This window comes from Tenebrio molitor, chromosome 6, assembly GCF_963966145.1.
Source record: "Tenebrio molitor chromosome 6, icTenMoli1.1, whole genome shotgun sequence".
NCBI classification, from domain to species: domain Eukaryota; kingdom Metazoa; phylum Arthropoda; class Insecta; order Coleoptera; family Tenebrionidae; genus Tenebrio; species Tenebrio molitor.
The window spans coordinates 19,057,510-19,080,409 of record NC_091051.1 but is presented as its reverse complement, the minus strand read 5'-3'; the positions used below and the strand labels follow the sequence as shown (position 1 = coordinate 19,080,409).

The 22,900-nt window shown below is 34.5% G+C and overlaps 3 long non-coding RNA genes across 4 annotated transcripts; 2 read left to right on the top strand and 1 right to left on the bottom strand.

The window, feature by feature from the left end:
- Positions 1-1,317: 1,317 nt before the first annotated feature.
- LOC138133192 (uncharacterized) lies at positions 1,318-22,893 on the bottom strand. 2 transcript variants are annotated; one of them, XR_011160273.1, is made up of 11 exons: positions 22,604-22,893; positions 22,310-22,548; positions 5,897-5,994; positions 5,651-5,847; positions 2,688-2,857; positions 2,472-2,640; positions 2,237-2,424; positions 2,031-2,178; positions 1,797-1,983; positions 1,605-1,747; positions 1,318-1,551 (listed from the first exon to the last, which is right to left on the bottom strand). It is a non-coding gene; the product is annotated as an uncharacterized lncRNA (long non-coding RNA). The 2 variants fall into 2 exon arrangements; XR_011160274.1 differs by having other exon boundaries at positions 5,651-5,844.
- On the top strand, positions 8,914-11,909 carry LOC138133524 (uncharacterized). Its single transcript, XR_011160397.1, has 2 exons — positions 8,914-10,175; positions 11,113-11,909. It is a non-coding gene; the product is annotated as an uncharacterized lncRNA (long non-coding RNA).
- LOC138133903 (uncharacterized) lies at positions 14,860-20,078 on the top strand. The gene is made up of 2 exons (XR_011160559.1): positions 14,860-18,908; positions 18,958-20,078. It is a non-coding gene; the product is annotated as an uncharacterized lncRNA (long non-coding RNA).
- Positions 22,894-22,900: the final 7 nt, after the last annotated feature.

Below are 22,900 nucleotides of genomic sequence, written 5' to 3'. Positions count from 1 at the left end.
ACAGAATGGGCGGAAGGGAAGAATGCAGGATACTGACTGAGTGCTATAGAGAAAAGAAAAAGAACGCGGATGAGAAGGAGAGAGAGAAGTACTGTAGGAGGAACGGGTATGCCAGAGAGGAAGTGGAAAGAATGAGAGCGGAAGGAAGATGGATGTGTGCGGAGCTGAGCGAGAGGGACAGAGATACGGACAAGCAGGAGAGAAGGGAGAGAATCAGAGAAGCGAGGTACAACAGGGAGTATGAAAGGTGCGTGACAGAGGATGTTCCGGTGTATCTGGGGAGAGAGAGCACGAAAGAAAGGAAAATGATGGCGAGATTTAGATGTGGGAACGAAGAGAGAGAAAATAAGTACTGGATGGAGGAGGAGGAAAGAATGTGCAGGATGTGCCGTGAGGAGAGAGAGACGATCGAGCACATGTGGAGAGGATGCGGTGAAATGAGAGAAAGGGAGGAAAAGGAACGGGGAGAAATACTGAACGAAGACGGAAGAGAGATAGGATGGATGAAAGAGGTATGGAAGAGGAGGGAAAGGATAGAGAAGGAGAGGGGTGGGGAATAAAAGAAAATGTAGGTTAATTTAAAAAAGAAAAAAGAATGATTTTGGAATTGTAAATTTATTTAGAACTGTAAAGTATAGGAATCCTTTAAAGCCCGTAGGGTAAAATAAAGTAAAGTAGTATCTACCCATCAAACACTAACCTCATTACTCATTAGTTACAGTAGATGAATATAATAATTTTTTTCTCAGCTACCCTTAATTTGTAGTGATTGTCAGCAATTACAACTATGGGCCCGATTTCAAGTCATAGTGGCAAATAGGTGGTGCAGCGCAAATGTGTACCTATCTTTGTCCTACACATTAATTACCAATATGCCTCATCTTTCTCTCTTGCGCCGTTACCATGACAACATCAAGTGCCACCGTCGCAAGTCAACTTGAAATCGGCCTCTATGTCATTTGTATCGAGCGATCAAATTAATTTGTAATCCGGTCATCGATGGATTTGAATCTGTATGTCTTTTGCGATTGACATGTCGAAATCTAACGTGTGTTTCAAGCTGTGTTTATTGGAGCGTGGAGTTCAACTAACGACATGTGATTTCGAATTGATGGATAACTCGATTACAACATAATTTGATCGCTCTTTATTTATCTACGACTGTCAATTTTCATCTCGTCTTGTCCAAACTTGAACTTGAACTAAATAAATTATACTCTAATCGAACTTCTTTGTTTAAGAGTACACATTTTGATAATTCAATAGAAAAGGATTTACTTACTGAAATTGCAAAATAAATGGAATTTCAGGTATAGGTACCATTAATATACATTTATTTGGTTTCTTACGGCTAACTGTTAATTTCAAAAACAAAACCTTAGATATACCATACATTTTTTATTATTGTTATTACTGACTAGTCGATTTTTCATTTTTACGACGTAGATCCATAACGATTTTAACTAGTTCATTAACCGGCATTTCGATGAATAAAGTTAAGATTAGAGAACATAAAAACGCTAGTACTGCAATTTCTGTTGATTCCACAATCTGTAATACAAAATGATTATGTCATGATCATTTACTTATTTTGATTCGCATACCAACGTAAGGTGTGACATTGTGTATCCGGATTTTCTTATTCCATAGATACAACGCAAGATAAAAGTGTGAGTGATATATGCACTAAAAGTTAATCGACCAAGAATATAAATCGTCGATGATTCATAAATTTTTTTCATAAATCCTAAAAATATTACAAATAATTAAATAAATAACCATTAATTAAAACGAACCTCCTTCTCCTTGAGTTACAGCAAATATTATCAATCCAAAAGTAAAATTAAATACGCTTCTCCACAAGATGCTATAAATTAAGTTTAGTTTCGGACTTTGCTCTGGATCAATAGTAAAGAACAAGGGTATCATCATATCACCGAGAATGGTTACACATGTTAAAATCCAAAACCAGTTAATGTATTTCTAAAAACATACAACAATAACCTTGAAATGTGGTAATTTTGAGTTACCTTATTTGTGAAAACGGTTTGTTCTCTGTATTTGTAAAAAAAATAACCAAAAGTTACACCGGCTACCAGTGCAGACAAATGGGAATAGCTGGACATATAAACAGTGAGACTCTGTGGTACTATTCCATTCAGAAGGTCACTATACATCCTACAAAATATAATTGTCGTAATAAGAAGACGTAGGTACTTGAATAACACGGTCTTACTCAGGTGTTATCTCAGGGGCGTAGCGAACTCCATAAGCATTAGATATTACGAGACCAAAGTGCAAAACGAGTACACTTGCTAATGTGAGAAAAATAATTTTTGGATTTTTCCAAGTAAAATAAAGAAGTAAAAGTGTAAAAATATAGAACCCAAAATTCACTGCTAGATACCATCCTGGAACAAAACACTACAACAGAGGAAAATAAATCCTGATATTTTATTAAATTTCACCACCATTTCACTAGCTGGAAGAAAATTGTTTAAGTAGAAAAGATTTGTCCACCAATTCTTTCTACAATTTCTATATTCATGTCCTATGGAGAAATCTCTAAATGGACTATCTGGAAAGTGAATCATCCACGTGCTAGCAAAAGCTATTAAAAATGCCATGGTTGGAGTTAATCTAGAAAAAGTGTAAATTATTGGATATTAAAATTCAAATATTCATACCTAAAATATCGTTTAATTACAAATTTCATTACATCCAATATAGTGACTATTGCTTTTTTTTCCATCATCACGAGGAAGTTGTACGTTAATAACCAAGTGGAGAATGTGAAGAATATTTGCATTGGCCATGTCATTTCAAACAAAACTACCAGAATTTTATTTTTTAACATCTGCAAAATTTAACAGTTTAAATATAAGCAAATTTTCAGAAGATTTGTGTTAATAATTTTTGTTTTAATTAATAGAAAATTATTACACCGCAATTGTCGTATAATAAATAAAAAAAAACTGTTAACCTATTAGAATCATAGATAGCATTATTAATTTAACTCTTCATCGGTTTTTGGTCTTCGGTAATAAACTTTATAAACTGTACACAATAATAGAGGGTCATTATAAATGATTGTCCCGTTGCAGTAGGCGTTGGTGGCGTAGTTGGATGTGCCGCAACTTATCTGTCACTGTGATAAGTAATAGGATACTAAAAATCCATCAAAATATAGGCCAATCACATGTCTGCCTACAATTTATAAAATTATGACATCTTGCATTAAAGTAATAATTTACGACCATTGTCAAAAATTAAATATACTTAATGAAGAACAAAAAGGTTGTGTTAAGGAGTGTTTTGGTTGTAAAGAACAACTCATAATAGATACGGTAATAATGGAACAAGCTAGAAAAAATAATAGAAATATTTGTACCGCATTCATAGACTACAAAAAAGCCTATGATTCAGTACCACATTCATGGTTAATTAAAATTCTTAAAATTTATAAAATTAATTTGGATTTGATTAACTTTTTATCCCATGTTATGACATTTTGGAAAACTACTTTAAATTTATCAATAAACAATACTAAATTAAAATCCGAGCCTATTCAAATTAAACGGGGAATTTATCAAGGAGATTCTTTAAGTCCTTTATGGTTTTGTCTAGCCATTAATCCTTTGACAAATTTATTAAATAGCACTGGATATGGTTTCAATATTAGAGTTAATAATACCACACTATCCAAATTAAATCACCTTCTTTATATGGATGACATAAAACTTTATGCATCTAAAAAGAATCACATTTTATCTTTACTAACAATAACTGAAAATTTCTCAAATGATATTGGCATGAGTTTTGGTATTGATAAGTGTAAAACGCAATCAATATGTCGCGGTCATTACGAAAATTTAGAATATATAACTAAAGAAGGAGAAATCATTAAAAATTTAAATAAAGGAGAATTTTATAAATATTTAGGTATTAATCAATCAAATCATATTCAACATTCAATTATAAAAGAAAATTTAGAAAAACAATTTTATTTAAGAATTAAATCTATTTTAAAATCAAAATTAAACGGTAATAATTTAATTAAAGCAGTTAATACATATGCTGTTCCATTGTTGACCTATTCTTTTGGTGTTATAAAATGGTCCAAAACTAATTTACAGAATATAAATATTCAACCTAGAGTTCTCTTTACAAAATTTTGTCAACATCACCCCAAATCTGCTATTGAAAGATTTAATTTACCACGCGAAAATGGTGGTAGGGGTTTTTCAAATCTAGAAATTCTGCAACACAATCAAATTGCTTCACTAAAAAATTATTTTCTCAATAGAGCTCGTGATAACACTTTTTTTAATGCTTTGGTTTCAGCGGATAAAGGTTACACACCTTTAAATTTAAGTGATAATATAATTTCAGATATTGTTGAGCCAAATATACCTGACACTATAGCAAATATAAAACAAAAGTCTTTACATGGGAGATATTTTAAAGAGCTAGAACAGCCAGAAATTAATATTCAAGCTTCTCATGCATGGCTTAAAAAATCAAATATTCATCCTGAGACTGAGGGTTTTATATTTGCAATACAAGATCGTGTTATAAATACAAGAAATTATAAAAAACACATATGCGGTTTACAATCGATCATCGATAAATGTAGGATTTGCGGAACTGAAGGGGAAACCATTGAACACATCATTTCTTCTTGCACCGTTTTGGCTCAAAGCGAATATAAAAAACGTCATGATATATTCGCAAAAATTATACACATGAATTTAGCAGTTAAATTCAATTTATTAAAGGATACACAACCACATTACATTTATAAACCAGAAAGTTGTTTAGAAAATGACAATTACAAATTATATTTTGATCGGACAGTTTTAACTGACAGTCACATTCAGCATAACAGACCAGACATTATTATTTTAAACAAACAACAAAAGCAAGCATATCTTTTAGATATAGCTGTTCCAAATTCACACAATATAACACAGACATATAATACAAAAATTAATAAATATTTAGAACTCTCCGTTGCTATGAGAAATCTTTGGTGTTTAGAAAAAATTTCGACTTTACCATTTATAATTTCAGCAACAGGAATAGTACCGCAATCTCTTTTTAAAAATTTAAAAATTTTGGACTTAGATAACACATTGGTGGTTGAAATTCAAAAAGGTATATTATTATACTCATGTCACATCGTGAGGAAATTCCTTAACATTGACACAGAACATAAAACACAAAAAAGTCAAAATGTGGAGGCGAGACGCCGGTAATTATGTTGATAAGCACTGCACTATTACTTGATAGTATTATCCGTAATAGTGTATGTACTCCGGCAAAATTGCCGTGCCGCCGGGTGGAGGTGGGATGCGGAAATACATGAAAAATGTGTGTTATTTGCACCACAATGGTTTTTTGATTTTTGAACAGCGTTTAGTTTGTCTAACGTTGCGAGACTGGCGGCACATCCAAAATTTGTGCGGGTTTTCAACGCCAACTGCGATGGGACAATCATTTATGATGACTAAATAGAAATTTAAATTTTTAAAATTCCTAACTTGCGACTTGATTATGATTTGATTACATACATATTACCAAATCTTGTTTAAGAGAATCTAATTACTTATTGCTAGAAACGTTTATAAACATTAAAATCAGTACGTACTCTCTCTAGAAGCAGAGGATTTAACACAAACGACGATGTCAGTGTAATGCCTGTATGGATCATTATTACCCACAAAGTGGCATAAACACGAACAGCCTGTATGCACTGTAACGACTGAAGATCTTTTGTAGACAATTCAACTGTTACTAGCCGTTTCCAGTTATTTCGTATTGATATAGCTGAGGTAAATTTGTCTACTAAAAATTATAAACATAGATTTTTAAATTTCAGTTTATTTATACTTACCAAAACTTTTTTCTTCATTCTTTTTCATTTTTGATATGTACTTTTTTTCATAAATTGTGGCATAAATTAAAACTGAACCGTACAAAATGGTAAATACCCTAAAATAATTAAAAGAGAAATAAAACCATACAATTAAAAGTCTTTAACGTGCACTAACTCGGGAGCTATCCCGTGGCTGTCTTTACATCCTCATTTATTCTAATTTTGACGTCATATTATTGCCAAATAGTATACAGGGTGTTTTCGAAGTTGGGGCGTTCATTTTAACATGTGACTGTATGCGCTGATTTAAGGAGTTTTAGCCAAAATCACCTTAGTAATAAGTGTACAACAATGAAGATACAATAAGTTAATTTTTTTGAAATTTTTGAAACCGGTTCTGCTAATATTTACACTGATTTGGTAGAAATTAGAATTGACAAAAAAAAAATCAAATGAGCATGGATGGTAATCAAAAATACTGGCAGAGTTGTCATCTAGTTAGTCGGAATAGCTTATCATTACGACAATATAATTCATGTATCACGTGATCACGAATGATCCAATCAAAACGCGTAAAGTCCTTAGTTGCATGCCTATCACAGCGATAATAAAAAACAAAAAAATTATTATCTTATTTACTCTCGTTGTTACAATTTTTGATTGAAATAAATTTGTCAGTTTGACAAATAAATGAATAATTTTGCATTTCATTCATTATATTGTCTCATCGAATATAACACGTGGTATGATTAATCATCGAAGATATTAAATTCGTGAAATTGAAGCAGGACATTTCACTCGTCCTTCGGACTCGTGAAATCTCCAGCTCAATTTCACTCATAATATCATCGATAATAATCATACCACTAGTTATATTATTGCCGAAAATAATAAGCTCACAGATATGTTGCTATAGTTTGTCCAGCGGGAGATTGGTTGACATAAAAATCACTAAATTCTACTTAGAGAAAGTAGTACTACCTAGCACACGTAAAATTTGAAATATATCCTTCAAGCAGTAACATTTTTGCCCTGAAATTATGCTCTAATTAATGTATTCTAGTGCATCTTGTTGTGTTGGGTTAATTTAATAAAAATTAAAATCTCCCAATCTTTCGCTGGACGAAGTTTATCATGTATACTATTAGAATGCAATTGTGGCGTCCAGAGAGACGCAGAGCGATTTCCGGAAAGACACCATCCTGGGCCACGTCAGTTTATTAATCTAGTACAGCGGAGAAATAGACGGGGGCGGAATCAAAATTTTAGAAAACTATAAAAATATACAATCAATTATCTCGTTAATAAAAACATTCTACTGAGAAAATTTAGGCGGAAATTCTTAAGAATAATGTATAGTACCTCGTGTTGCAAGGAACGTCTAAACTTCGAAAACACCCTGTATTACTAAAAGTACTACTACTAAAAGTTAGAGACCCGAGGTCCGAGTTTATTTAATTTTCGAGATCTATCGTAAGCATTTAACGATCGAATTTCGTACAATAATTTTTTCCCCATCAATTTAACATAAAAATTTAAAAACTAAGGGCCAATTTATAGAAAGAGAAATAAATATTTAATTCGAATTAAATTTAATGCGCGATTAACTCATGAATCCGAAACTTCGATTGGTTCAATCTGATCACGTGTAATTTCGCTTCTGTAAACTGGCTATCAAAAACTACCAGGACTGCATTTTTTATTGACAAAATCAATAATTATATTCGAAATATTTATCTATATTCACCACAACCTCGAGGTAACTCCCCTTTTATTGCTGAACTGAATGAACTGAAATAATTCGTGCAGCTTCATTTAGGATATCACATTTCGATCAACCTCTAAAGGGATTTGAAATCGAGCATTGACCCTAATAAGATTCGTTAATTTCTGTGTAACTTTATTTATTTGTATTTGTATTGAAAACATTTATAATAAATGGTTAAAATATCTTCCGTTTGCCATTACGAGTACGCAAGCATACCTTCAGAGAGCAGCATTAGCATTTCCGCTACATTCCCCATACACAAAATGCATATCTGCATACTCCTCGATAGAATATTCTGGCATTGTAAACTATTGTAATCTTTGCAGGCGACGGATAAAAGATAGATCAAGTCAAAGTGTAGACTTTGACAGTAGTAAATTTCAAATCGTTACCAAGCAATCATTTTTAAATCGAAACATGCAAGATTTTTTCGTGCACAAAGCAATATTTCAGCAGTCCCAAAACAACAGGGAACAATTTGATTTTCAGATAACGGTTCAATTTATCTAAAAGCGGTATAAAGGTTTTCGACCACATTTTCCCTGATAAACTCACCCTGAAATTCTTGGGAGACCATTCCCTAACACCCTGTATATATTTTTCTTAAGCGTAAAAATTTCATAATATTCACAAGCATTCATTTACTAGGTACGTCTTTTTCATAAAACTCCATTGACTTATGAATTATGACATTTAAAAAGAATTATGACATATATTATCTATTCACTTTGATTGTGACCACAACGAAAAACATAGTAGGCGCTGTTTAGCTGTGTGCTGCATACGTTTTACACTAAATATTTGTGTGGTGTGAACATGATGGAAAATGTCAGAATTGTCAAAACTTGATCATGGTAGTAAAGCAATGATTTTTATGTATTTATCAATATTAATAACGGAAATCAATATTTGAAGTAGGAGAAACTAAAAACGTCTGTCTGATTCTGTGATCACGTCTGTTGAAAAGTGGAGTTATATCCAGGTACAGATTATTTAACGTAAAAACTTCGAAATCACCTCATGCAATTCTCGATATTAATGAAGAACGAAGGAAATGGTAATTTGGCAGTAAGACAAACGCGAAAAATGCCTGGTATAAAGGTAATCAGAACTTTCAATTAGCATTGATTAATACAAATATTTTCAGATAAAAACTAATCAGACAGAAAGTTCAAAAAAATGATTTACAGGGGATGAAAAGGCAGAAGATATCAAACTACAACACTTACTAGCCAAAATGTACAACAAAAAAGCACAAATAGAGTGTAGTGCCCAGATTCAAAATTCCACTTCACGGCTACCAAGTAGGCCTTGGTTTGTTTACCAAAAATGGAATCCAGTAGGCCATGGTCAAGAAGTGACTTAAGGAATGGTGGGAGGAGAAAGCCTTCTTCTTTCCACCCTCGCCGGAGGCAAGACGTGTTTGGTGCGTGCGGAGTGTTTTGTTTAAAAATCTCGTGTTTTTCTGCTAATTCCCACTGCCATCCGCTGTTGAATTAAACGCTTTTCATTCGCGAATTAACAGACGGAGTGTTTTCTCGTGAGATTTGGTGCAAATCAGTGATATTGACGCTGTCCCATTTTGGCGCCACTTTTTCCCTTTGTCTCACGCGTTACACTAATCTTTGTTCGAGCCAGGACTGTGTTTTGTTGTTACAGGTATGTTTTGCAGGTAGAACAGCATTGTAAATATTAAATTCCATTACCATTCTGACATGCTAAATTCACAAATTTGTTAAAATCATAATTTGTTCGTATCGGAAGAAAAGTTTGTGTCATGTAATTGGGAAAGCAGTTTAGAGCGACATCAGCGTTCGTTTCGTCACGGGCTGTAATAAATGTCCCGCACTTCGATAGGCATTGATTTGATGATTGGGACTATATAGATCACTGCACGTTGTAGTTTCGTTCGCTCAGCGTAATTTCCTTTCCTTTTGTCCTCTTCCCCTCCGAACATACGCGTGAGATTCACGTACACACATGGAAGTTGTGTGCCTCGTCCCCTCCGAACCTACGCGTGAGATTCACGTCCACACATGGAAGTTGTGTGTCCCGTCATCTCCCTTCCGACCGGTATGTGGATGTAGAAATAGGGCGCGGGGGTGTCGCATGCGTTAGAGGTTGTAGTAATTGTAGGACAACGAAATATTAAACACATTTTTTTCCTGTTTTCGTCTTTTGCATATGTCTAAGTCACGTCCAAAAGTTAGATGGATTTATAGACTTGTTTTGGACCTTCAGGAATTTCGATAAATAGTTCAAGACAAACAAAACAGTACCGAGACATTATTTACAACCCTCTCGCACACCCCAATAGTGCGAGATGCCAGACCGTCACAAATCTGTCAGCGTCAGACCATGAGACCCATTTCGTGATTGTTGGATGCTGATTATTAGGGTATTTAAAGGGCGGATTAGGTCAGTTGAAGACGAACTGTGACAGAGTGTAGAGCAAAGAATCCAATTAGAATATCTTATTAAAGTTTATGCGAAAGTGAGTTTGTGAAAGGTGTAGTTAATTTACACAAGGTGAGTGTATCACTGAGTAACCTGTTTCTGTTGGTGATGTGGTGAGTTTACCTATTTTAATAATTGATATTGATGATGATCATGGCCATAATTAAATACAATTAGCATGGTGAGTCTTTGAATGAGTTATAATAATTAATTGAGAGTATTGAGAGTCGCTGACTGAGATCAGGGCTGCTCGTGATTGCTAATTAATTGAGGGTCGCTGACTGAGATCAGGACCGCTCGTGATTAATAATGAGTTGAGAGTCGCTGACAGGGATCAGGACTGCTCGTGAGTTATAATTAATTGAGATGATATTGTTTTCACCATTGAGGGTGATTATGTTGTTGATTTGATCAGAGTCATAACAGTTTGATGCAATTGCTAATTTTGATATGATTGAGCCCCGACATGTCGAGCTAATTAATTAGACTGTCCAAACTTCCTTTGTTCCGGCAACTGTACGCTAGCAGAGACCGTGGAGCTGCTAGCGGGGTGAAATTGATTGTGATGCACTGGCAGAGACCGGGGATGCTGCCAGTGTGGCAGATCGAGTGTGCCGCTGAGGTCCATCAGGGCCGCTCATCTGTTTTTGGTGATCACAATTGATTGAGGGTCGCTGAGTGTTATCAGGGCGCCTCGTTTGATTACAGTTGTGCAGTGGACTGTTAGAGTCCTGGGGGTTCTGAGTGAACCCTACTCTTTTCCTTTTCCTAACAACCCTGGACAAAACTCAATGAGTTAATAATAATTGATAATAACCTAAAGTACTAGAGCTCAATGAATATGTGATGATAATTGATAATCACCAACGATATTAAGAGTTAACGTTGACATTGTGATGGTACCATATTTGAGATGTGTGTGATTTATTATTGTAAATATGTATTGGTTGTGCTCGCACAACACTTTCAGCGAACTGGTTACTCACCACCCCATTTTATTATTTTACAGGAGGTAAGCCTGTGATAGATGTGCAGACCACGATCACCTCGATCCACGACACAAGCCGTCATGACACCATTGTTAACGTAATGTTTACCCAATTATTTTATTTACTGACAATTACCAAATTACGACATCCTGACACTGCATCAAGTTTGATGTGTTATATTGATTGACAATTTGATTAGTATCAGCATTATTATTATTTTTGTGTGCTGTCTCTCTCGGCGAGAGTTATCTCTCTCGCACTCGCATCATAGCTCCTGCATAATGTTCACACATGTACTCTGTAGTTGTTGTATCTCCATCTAAACGGCTCGTGACGAAATCGCGCGTCCCCGTATCTCAACTGTACCGAAATGAAATATTTTATTATAATTCGTGTTTAAGAAAAATTTGTTATGAAGTTTGAAAAGATTCCGCCTTTGGGATACCGTTTATGGGGGTTTTATCGGTCCCGTTTTGCAATAACCGCGTTTTATAATTTGTTCATTTTTGTGTTTTGTCGGGAAAATTCGTTCATTCACCTTAATCCAAAAATCCACTTTGTCGGTTCGTTTGGCGTATGCGAGTGCAACGTGAGATTTGGCATTGTGTCTAATTTCTTGTTTGTCTTTATTTCTTTAAAAATTCATCGTTTGCTATTTCGATTTTGGTAAATTATGTATTTTGTGTTGCATCGTTTAATGCTGTTTATTTGTGTACACCTTATATTTTGTTTTGTTGCCATCTTGCGTTGCTCGCTTCAAAAATTCAAAGTCATTGCGGATCAAATAATTAAATGAAATAAAAGTTGGCGTCCCTCACATGTGTGTTTTATTTGCGGCACTCTTCCAACTGGAACCCTCATCGTTTGCATTCCGAACCTTTTCTTTTTTTCCGCCAAAAGAAAGACACAACGTAGGGCTCCTCCGATTCGATGACGATCACGACCACATTTGTTACCGTTTGCGCAGGTTCAAATATTTGGCGGAAAAAGTAATGTCTTCAAATCATTACAAGAGTTAACTTTATTGGTGATGTTCGTTTTTGTGAGTTGTTTTCCCGTTGGCTTCAATAAATGTCTCGAAACAAGTCAATATTAACCGTTTGGTCCCAACTTCGAGAAGACGACGTGGCATTTTCTTTTTGAATTGTAAAATTTTGTACCAAAACTCAATTTTATAGATATGCGCACAGTGTACGTCAGTGGCGGCTCGTAACAATTTCAACTGGTACGGCAGATTCGTTGGTATTTTTTTTTAAATGCTCAAAGTTATCGCCGTATTTGTTCCATATTTATTTAAAATAATGTTTAATAATAATAATATAATGGAAATTAAAAAAAAAACTTTTTTTTTGATAAAGAACAAATTCACTGTTCAGCAAGAACCAAGAGGAAGGTCTAGCTAGAGCAATTCTTGCTAGGAGGGGAGGATTAAGGAATTTGGTAAGGTAACGTAGGTAACTAATAATTTATAAAAAAAAAACGTAGCGAAACAACTATACAAATGTAAAAGAAAAGCAAATTCCAAAAAAAAATATCACATATAATACCACGAGTAGGCAAAGTTATGTTTGCCATGAAAAACAAGGGGCGCTTTTTACTTCATCCTCAACCGTAATTATAATTACATTATTAATACTTTGAATGATCTCATTTTGTATGGTCTTGGACAAACCAGTGAAAATCGTGGATTCGTCTAAAAATTGTTTAAATTTATCATTATGCCGCTTAATAATTTTGCAAGTTCTCTAAAATTGCCCTGATTGAATAAATTTTCGTTTTAATTATGCCCTCCAAACGCTAGCTCTTGTGTTCCTAAATAAATAGTGATGTCAATTAATCGGCCAATTAATAACACTTTAGCGATGTGCATTGTCTAAGACGTTTGCAATATTTTGTTTTCTTCCAAATAATTTAAATTTTAGTAGGCCTTGTGTGTGATCTTTTGAAATACCGTGTTTTTGCAGTGCCCTACCGATCTCTTTACGATGGTTAAAGCCTGTACAGTTAGTTCCACGGACCTGGACGTTGCTCAGAAAAAAGTAAGCACGGCCAACAAAACAATCTATTCCTAATTTCGCTACCTGTAATCCACTTGCACTTTTCATAGCATGAAACACAAAAACCACGATTGGAGCTGTCCGCTTTACTAATTACTAAATTTAACATGGCAGGACGAGGCCGTTTCAAATCCTTAACAAACAGTTTGTCATCGTAAAATAATGAAGATAATTTATTTCTCAGTAAAAAATCTAGAGTATCTGAATTATTATTGCTCACCACTTGTCGAACATTTGCCATTATTAACACGGAACAATAAAAATTAAAGTAACACAATTTAAACGTCAGACCGTTGAGTGCTATTGTGGTTCGAAACGAAATAAACAAAAACTCTTACTCTGCGTTAATGAGGTACGGCGCTGCCGTACCCAGAAACTGAATCGCTGTCGCCACCCAATACTTCCTAACAAATTCCTATTTTTATGCCAAAGCCAAATGCCAATCAACTTACATTTTCAGTTAAATTATATTATTTCAGTTTCATTATTTTTCTATAGATTTTTTTTAAATTTCTAAATGTAACATTTAATTTAAGAGCAATAATTTTATTAAATATTTCTTCTTCATCGAACTTAGTGAAGAAGAAGAAAACTTAAACATAATATTAAAGCTTCTTATGGTCTGTAAATATTAAATTGATATTTAAAGGTATAAAAAAAAAATAGGAGCTAGGAGGTATTAATTATGTAGTGCTTTATTGAAAATGTTCACAAAAACCCACAGCTGTTTTCTCAATAAATACAAATTTCTATTATTTTATTAACAACTATAAATGTTACTTTTTAATTAATAAGATCAATGAGAATTAAGTGATTCGTTAAAAAAAACAATTCGAATCTATGAATCTAAAGACTGAAAAGCGGTGCGGTACGGCATGCAGTACCAACTAGGGAACCGCATTGCAATAATCTCGACGTTCTGCGCATCTGGCAAGCAAGTATCGGTGCATTTAACGCAACTCTCGCTGTCGCTGTCGCTGATCTGGTACTACTTGCCGACCCAAACCCAAACAGCGTGCAATTTCATCGGACATGCTCACGCGTATATTTATTTTAATGCGCTCACTTTTACGGCATACTGGGACCTTTAAATCTCCAGTAAGGGCTAATGTCATAAAATTTGAAAAATATATGCATATTAGAGAGATATGAATGATGAAACTTGTTTAAAAAAAAAGTATAAATGAACTGTTTTAAATTGTGTTCTTTTCAAATAAATTTCTGGGTCGGCACTGCCGTATCTGCCGCCCCTGACCAGCCGCCACTGGTGTACGTTGAAAAACGTTTGCGCAAGTCGTTCTCCGTTTTGTCTTCTGTGAGCGTGACGTTTCTGTCAAAATGGCGCCTCCGAGAGTTGCCAACTGCGATTGGATTTAGTGTTATCTAAAATTCCCTATCAATAACCTAGCAACTGAAAAGTTACTACGGAGTGGTCACAATCAAAATGAATAGATTATACATAGTCTATTTTTTAATCAAAGGACCACGACCTGTTGATTTAGGTTTGTATATATAAAATTTTACTAAATTTAGGGATTTTAATGATATCTATTGGCTATACCAGCCAACGTACGCAAACTCGCAGCTAAAATTTGAACGTGTTATTAAAAATGTCTCGCAAAGTAAGACATTTATTCTCTTTATTCTAAACTCTCAAATTAGTTGTTATTTGTTGTTATTAACTTTATTAACATGCTGCACTAGAGGTATTTTCATATTTGGTGGCGGAAACAAAAGACTGAGAAATGTCACAAAAATGTATTGTCAGTGTCAAATTTCTCATAAACGCCGTAAAAAGGAATGTCTAGGTAAATTTAAATTTTCGTTAAATAGATTGAAAAAACAAATTCTAAGGAAACCAATTTTTGTCAGTGCTTCAAAAGGAAAAGTTATTCTCATATAATCAAACGTATTACAAATTATTTCTCTAGTTCGACGATGAATAACTTTCTTATTGCCAATTTGCTGCATTTCTGTCGAAATCACGAACGTCTTTGAGAAATTTGACACTGACAATACAAATTTGTGACATTTCTCAGTCTTTTGTCTCCGCCACCAAATATGAAAATATCTCTACTAATATCTCTAATAACCTCAGTTTTTATATGATGAGATTTTTCACCCTATGTCAAAAGTGTACAATGTTGTCAGCTCTAGTTTGGGTGTAAATTGCGGTGTTGTGGTTCTTTGATTAAAAAATAAACTATACCTATGAATAACGTACTGTATCATAGGCATAGCAACTTAATAGAGACCACATTGTTTTGAAACTGCAATCTTTCTCATTAATCGCGGTTGTGGGTTAACGCATATATCGGGTGTTTTTTTAAATTTTACCTCAAAGTTGGCTTCGAAGAGTCAATTTTGAACGCACCACTCGTCAGTCTGCAGAGTAAAAACACAAACAACACAAAAAGTGAGGTTAGATTTAAACAGCTGGTCCGTGATTTTTAATCCGTAGTGCGTTCACAATCGACTCTTCAAAGCCTAATTTGAGGTGAAATTTAAAAAAACACGATATAATGAACATATTCTTTAATAGGAGTACTAAAAAATAAAAATAGGAATATAAATTAATCATGGAACAGTAATAAGACTAATAAGTGCTATATTAGGTCATAGAATAGAAAAAATAATTGTAATCAGTAATAACCGACAATTAAGTATAATATTATAATTAACGGAATATGTTTGAAGAAATGCTATCAACATAGAGACCAGGGCATTGTAATTGTTTGTGCCCCACGTTATGTATGTACGGTCGGTGGACAAATAAAACTGGGACACTTAAAATTTAATCTATGTAAATCAGACCATTGAATTGTCAATATATCTGTCAGTGTCTATATAATATGTCATACCAAAGTTAACCTATTTGTCATAAAGCCGTAATTAAACGATGCAAATTTGTAAATTTTGACTTATGTGATTGTCATCTTTGTCCCAGTTTTATTTGTCCATCGACTGTACCATCGGTGGACATTGAAAGCTGGGTATTCAAAATTTTTTCATTGTGTATCAAACTTTCGCTTTGTTACAATTTGTCAGATTAACTATTGTCACATTGACATCACACTCTTGTAAAATTCAAAAACAAACTATTGCGCAACGTCTCCGAGATGGCGCCGGCGTAGCTATGCGGGCTATTGCTCATGAATTGGGCACTAGCAAGAATACTGTCTTGCTAGCGAAAAAGCGAATTGAAGAATACGGAAAAATTGTAAGAAAAGCAGGTTGATATCGTCTAAAAGTAACGACTAACGAAGACGATGATCGACTCATCGATTTTCATGGACTGCATCATTTCCAGACCGCAGTTACCAACTATTTAATTGAGAAAACAAACAATATCATTGAATATGAAACAAACTGAACTTTAACATGATGGTTTTGACAAATAGACGTCATTCACCCCGATGACCTTTTCGTAAAAAAACAAATTTAACCAATACAAATTTTGTAGTTTTTGACTTTATACAATTGTCATCTTGTCCCAGCTTTTAATGTCCACCGCTGGTACAGTGGCGGCCATTAATTTGCAAACACTGGCCTAATACAGTTTACTAGATATTTCTAAAAAGCACGAAAAAAGAATTATTCGATTAAAATCCTCGAATGAAAAACAGTAAAAACTGTTAGTATTAGAACAGCGATCGTTCTGTCTTCAAAAAACTAGTACAGTTATTTACGAACCAAGAAGACGATGTTCCCGCATGAGCGCATTTTTTAAAGCACGAGCGACGAATGAGCGGAAGATGTCTTCGGGCAAGTGGTTCGTACAATATTTTTTGTACGAACATTAAATTAAACATTTTTGTTTTAATACAGTAAACATAAACGAACATAAAACCAAGTAAGCAGTGACCTTTGGTTATTAGAAACAATGGCTTCACTTGACATTTCAATTTTTGCAAAAATTTGTGAATTTTGTAGAAACAATTTTCAACGATTATAAATATTTCCCTAATTTTTTTTATGGAGGAAAGTCCAGGGAAGTTGTATTTTATGAACTAAATTTTTTTATTATCAAAACCGATTTTTTTTAATGCCTTAAAGGGCCAGTGTTTTTTGCAATTTTTACATTGGAGTCGATCGGGAAACACTCGTTGTTGAGTGAGCGTTGGATGTTGGAAGCGTCGCTTTCAAGGCTATTGATGATTATCCCAAGAGCGAAGTGCCAAATTAGGGGTTAGAAAATCGTATTATTGAGATAGATAGGTTAGTAATAATTTCACTGACCTGATTTAATCATAATAAATGTTCAAAATGGCGGCCTTCCTTATTCATGCAGGCTTGTGTTCTTAGGACCAAAGAAGCCTGTGTTCGCACTAACATTTCCGGATTTTCACGTATGTTTTCAGCCGTTTGCATCACAAAAACATAAACTGGATCATTCAGCACATTTTGAAGAAAAACCAAATACGCTGCGCCATTCAACCGTGGGGGTAAATTATGAGGCACAATTAAACAATTTCGATTTCGTCCGTTGTTAATAATCGAAAATTTGGTACCTCGTAGATCTTCCGGCCACGCCATTGACAAAAAGCGATCCTCCGAAATGGATCTGCATTTTGAAGAACTTGAACACGTTGGGCATGGTAAAGATGTAGTAATCCTTGTTCATGTAACGTACGATAGACAATAAAAGTGAAAACACCGACACGTAAAGCAAGCCTTCTGATACTCAAATTTGGCTCCTCTTCAATGGTTTCTAAAATTTCAGGTTCTATTTCCAAAACGTGGTCAATTCTTGGATGTCCCAAATCATGATTTGGTGAATCAAATTTTCCGTGATCACGCACTCGTTGAACAGTTGCCGAAAAAGTCCGTGAATCCGGAATTCTACGATTTGGAAATCGCTACTTCTACGACCGCATTACCTAAAGCTTCCCCTTACAATAACACCGTATCGGTTAATTAATTCGGCATTAGTGAAATTCACCATTTTTAACAATTTTAAAATAAAAAATTAGTTTTTATAATAACACTGGAAAGAGCGGTCGTTCTTGTCGCAAAAGAAACTGCAACCTTTTTACACTTTAACTTTCGTTTCAATTAATGATCATCCCATGAGCGAAGTGTCGAATTAGGGACTAGAAAAATGTAAAAAAAAATATTCCAATAAAATAAGATCAATATTTAAAAAATGTTTATTTTAAAGAGTTCTGTTGGTGCTTAAATTTATTACGTGGACTTCCATAATTCCCTGTATACAGCCTGCGCGATAAACCCTATTAAAAAATTAGTAAAAACCCCGAAACGTTAGAGTTATATTCCCTTAATTCAAGGTTTCAAATATGTGCAATCAATTTTCATGTATCACTTCATTCAGAGCCATAAAATTTTAAAAATCGATTTTGAACAGAAAAAAATGTTTAGTACACGCTCATGTTGGGTAATTCAAAATGATTGCGGGTAAGTATGGCAACTATGTACGAAAATTTATGTAGCAACTGTGTGACCGAGATTTACAACTACAGTGTCATAAATAAATACGCAATTGTTGGTAAATAGCCAACAAGCATCTGTTGAGAACTTTTCTAGTAATTCTTATGTCCATAAAGGTACTGTTAGGATTTAAATCGCCGCGCTTTTAAATCTTCGCGATTATTCTAGAACGTTCTAGAACCCCATCGCGACAAGAACTTACACCGACTTCCGCAGAATTCGCGCAGAGAGAGGGCGAAAGGTATAAATCGTGGGAACCAGCGACAAAAAAGGGGAGAGAGTTTACGGCTGAATTGCAGATTGCAGTGTAGGTAATGCCCGAGGGTAGTCAAGGGGGCAGTGAACTAGTAATTTTAGCAGGACTGACGTGGTAACGTGGTGGAGTCCAAGGAGGCCGTTGGAGAAGATTCGTCCAGGTATCACCGCCCTAATCGCCAAGCGGATTCAGCGACTCCACGTCTACTGCGACAGATATTCGGATCGAACGCTCAACGGGTCAAGTCCACGTCTGATCCTGCCTGTCAAGGTCGTCTCCTGGCTCACCGGAGGGTCCCGGATTTACCCACCAACCAAGTCCGGAGTAGTGGCGACACCTTCTTTTTATCTAGGCCGTCGCTTCCACATTCAAATCATAACTATTGACCATCAATTAATGCCCTTGCGAAGGGAGAAACTCGCCGCCATATTGTTTATTGTCTTATTAATAAATTATTGCTATCCAAAGGTGGAAACGCTCCTTTCATTTTGTTATTATATTTGGTTAGCTCACGGGCACCGTATATAACGTTAAGTTAATAAAAAATTCCCGCATTGTTCATTATTAATTCATTATTTGTAAACTGCTTATAATTGTCTTATTCCCAATTTTATTGTATATTAAATTAATTAGTATTGTACATATTTTGGGTTGAAAAATTTTCATCAAAGGTCGAAAACTTTTTATACCGGCTTCACCGTTAACAACTGAGAGTGACCTCGTCAGCTTTTAGTTATTGAGCGAGCAGTAGTAATTTTTTGTAACTGGATCTTCACTGGGTAAAGAAATTTCGCGATTGATAATTTCAATAACTCCAAATTGTTTAATAATTAAATTAACACTTTTCAAAAGGAAAGGAAGAAGAGTTCGACGACCTACCCCTCACCTGAGGGCGGTGTAACCGTATAGCACTCGATATAAAAGTTGGCCTTCCTCTCCGTAATGGCAACAATTTAAACAATTAATTTTAAACAAACGTCCTAATACCGCCAACGAAGTGGAAAAATAAAATCGCGCGACCCGGTGAGCAACCCAGAAAAGGTAGAAGAATTACTCGCATATTGTGCGGGTCAGAATCAGGATTGTTATATTAAATTTTTTTGTCGAGTTGTAGTACTCGTAGGTTAAAAGTGTTAAGTTTAGTTCTTCCTTTTTCATAAATTCACTGGCTTGTACTTGTGCATTACATAAACCAAGCTTTTGAATAAAACCTTTCCTCCACGAATTTCTGTGTGTCATTATCCGTACTCCGGGCAGTTCTCATCATTTTTCAGCCTCAGTCAACGATACTCGTGGTTTCACACTGTAAACCGACCCAAAGCCCACGACCTGTTCGTTATACCCCTGAACAGTCCGGATTCGTTACCGGTAACAGGGTTGCCCAGTTCGGGAGAGTAATTACAATAACGTAACATGTCAACCTCTTTTGCGAAAGTGACCCCCCAATTTAATAATAAATCATAGCAAAATTTTGCGCTTAATATCAAATTCTATTTATTTCAAAAACCGATGATGTTTTCATGATTTCCATGACACCAAAATTTTCCTAAATGTTTGAGAGGACTCTCGGTGAAAAATTATACAGGGTAATTATAAATGATTGTAGTCGAAGCAGTTTTCATGTGAACTGTCAATTTTTCTCCCTGTCACTGTCATTTTTTAGGTGAAAAGTGCGGTGATGAAGTTTTTATTTATTTTTGTTAAATTAACGATTGAATCCAGAAATACATATTGAGTTGTTTTCCAATCAATTTTAAAAATATTGAGTTGTTTTGTATGCAATACAAACTCTTGTGTATGAACGGTGTATACTCACTTATTCACATTATTCTGACGTTTTTTATATGGAGCGGCAACCATAAATTTTACATTCAATTTTTAGGCCTCCTTGGACTACAATCATTTATAATAACCGTGTATAAATTAATGTAGCGGTTATTGAATTAAAACGAAATATTTACCTCTTTCATTAAATAATTTGACATTTTGACAGAATGTTCTACAGCGATTCACAATCATTCCTGAATTTTTTAACAATTTTAAGTCGATTTGAAATGGGTGCTTTCGACTGGGCGGTAAAACTTGACTCATCCTGTATAGTTCTGTCAGTTTCATTGTAGGTCATAAAATATTATGATACTTTAATTTTTAAGATCTTGCGAGGCTTTTAAATCCTAGTCTACCACTAGCAGGTAATATTTTAAGCAGGGTTGTATAGTACATTTTGCATATGTATTTGCACGGTGCGGCAAATGGTACGCGCCGCTTTCCAACCTTTTCAAACCCAACCATTGTGCCGTTAATCACTCATAATATGCAATAAAATTTTACGACCTACAATGAAAATGACAAAACTATATATACACGTTACATTCTTAGAAAAGGAGATCTTAAAAAATTAATTTGTAATCCATGGATGAAATTGTCTTTTGGGATTGATATGTCGAGGTCTAACCTATGTTTCAAGCTGTGTTTATTGGAGCGTGGAGTTCAAGTAACGAATCCAACAAATAAGATTGTGTATGATAAATTCAATCACCATTTTCTTCGTTCCAATGTATAAATTAGGATCTTCTCATGATATGTATTCTCAAATAAAATTGTAGAAAAATATTATATTATAACATAATTACATAAACATTTTTGTTTTATAATACAAAAATTTCCGATAATATTGCGGAATCTGGAAAAGTGCCCCGAATGCTTGCAGCGTTTCCACGTTGAATGGCAAGGGAAATCCTCTCGAAAAGGAATTTCTTTGATTTTGAATCGCCTGATTCCGCGATAAGTCGGTTTCCGATGACATTAATGAAATCGATGGCTTCTTTGCACCAAGGGCCTAAGGTTTCAAATGCTAAACCTTTAAACACGTAGTTTGACGAAATGATTGTAGATATTTTATAATATAAGATAATTAAATTTTATTTGTATTTTATTATGAAAACATTTTTTTTAAATCATTATTTATTTCATTACTAATCGTGTCAGATTTTAAAATCTCGTTAGTATGAGCGTTCTTAGGGTAATAAAAAAAAAATAATTACTTTATCTACCCTTGCGGTTAAAACGCTACTTGACCTTTTGATTTGAATAGATAGAAGCACACTTTAACATCTGCTATAGAAAAAAATCTTATACGCCACACGACCGATAGACGCTTTACCGCCTCGCCCTGTCGGGTTCTACCCGTAATTCACTAGCTTGTCCATGAAAACGTTACTACCGGTGTAGTAACGTAAATAGCTATAACAAACTTGGAGCTAATTATTGCTTTGACAACATGTTTACCCATATTATGATATAAATCAGTCATTACCGACACATATACACCACCTTATCTGATCATTCATTAGCTGCATATTTCTTTTTTATCCACATACATTTTACATGTCGGTAGAGAAACATTTTGGTATCTTTACCTACTATGCATTATATAGTTAGAACAAAGAAACTTACCCAAAAATCATGTCTTGAATGTCTACAGGATAAGTGTTTTTGTTATCACAAACCATTTTTACAACATGGCTTTTGATTTCCATGTGTTTGTACTTGTCATCGTAATGTTGATTTAATTTCAAGTGGATTTCGGTAACGTCATATTTTTTAATGAAGTTGGTGTTAGGCCACATTTCATTGAGACATAGTCCATGTCGAAGAAAGTCGTGTTTATAACTAGTTGATTTTGAACTGACTTCCTTAAAAATTACCATAGCAAATTCTAAAATGCAAGATTAACGATAAAAGACATACCTCTATTATTTTCCAAATCTTCGATGTGTTATTAGGATTGATTGGAAACAGCTGAATTGTTACCATACAATACAGAGCTTCATCACCGTGCAACATGCAACTGTCATAATTGTCGAGGTGAAAAAGTGGCGGCATCAATGCGTATTCTTTTTCTGAAACTTCTGCTGCACTCAATTTACTTATTAAAAAAATTGCAAATAGAGTCAAGCCCTTCCATAGCATTTTCACTGGTTTTGTAAAAGGTTTGAAAAGATTTTGCGAAAGACTGGAATCGGTGTTGGTTGTTCTACTTTTATA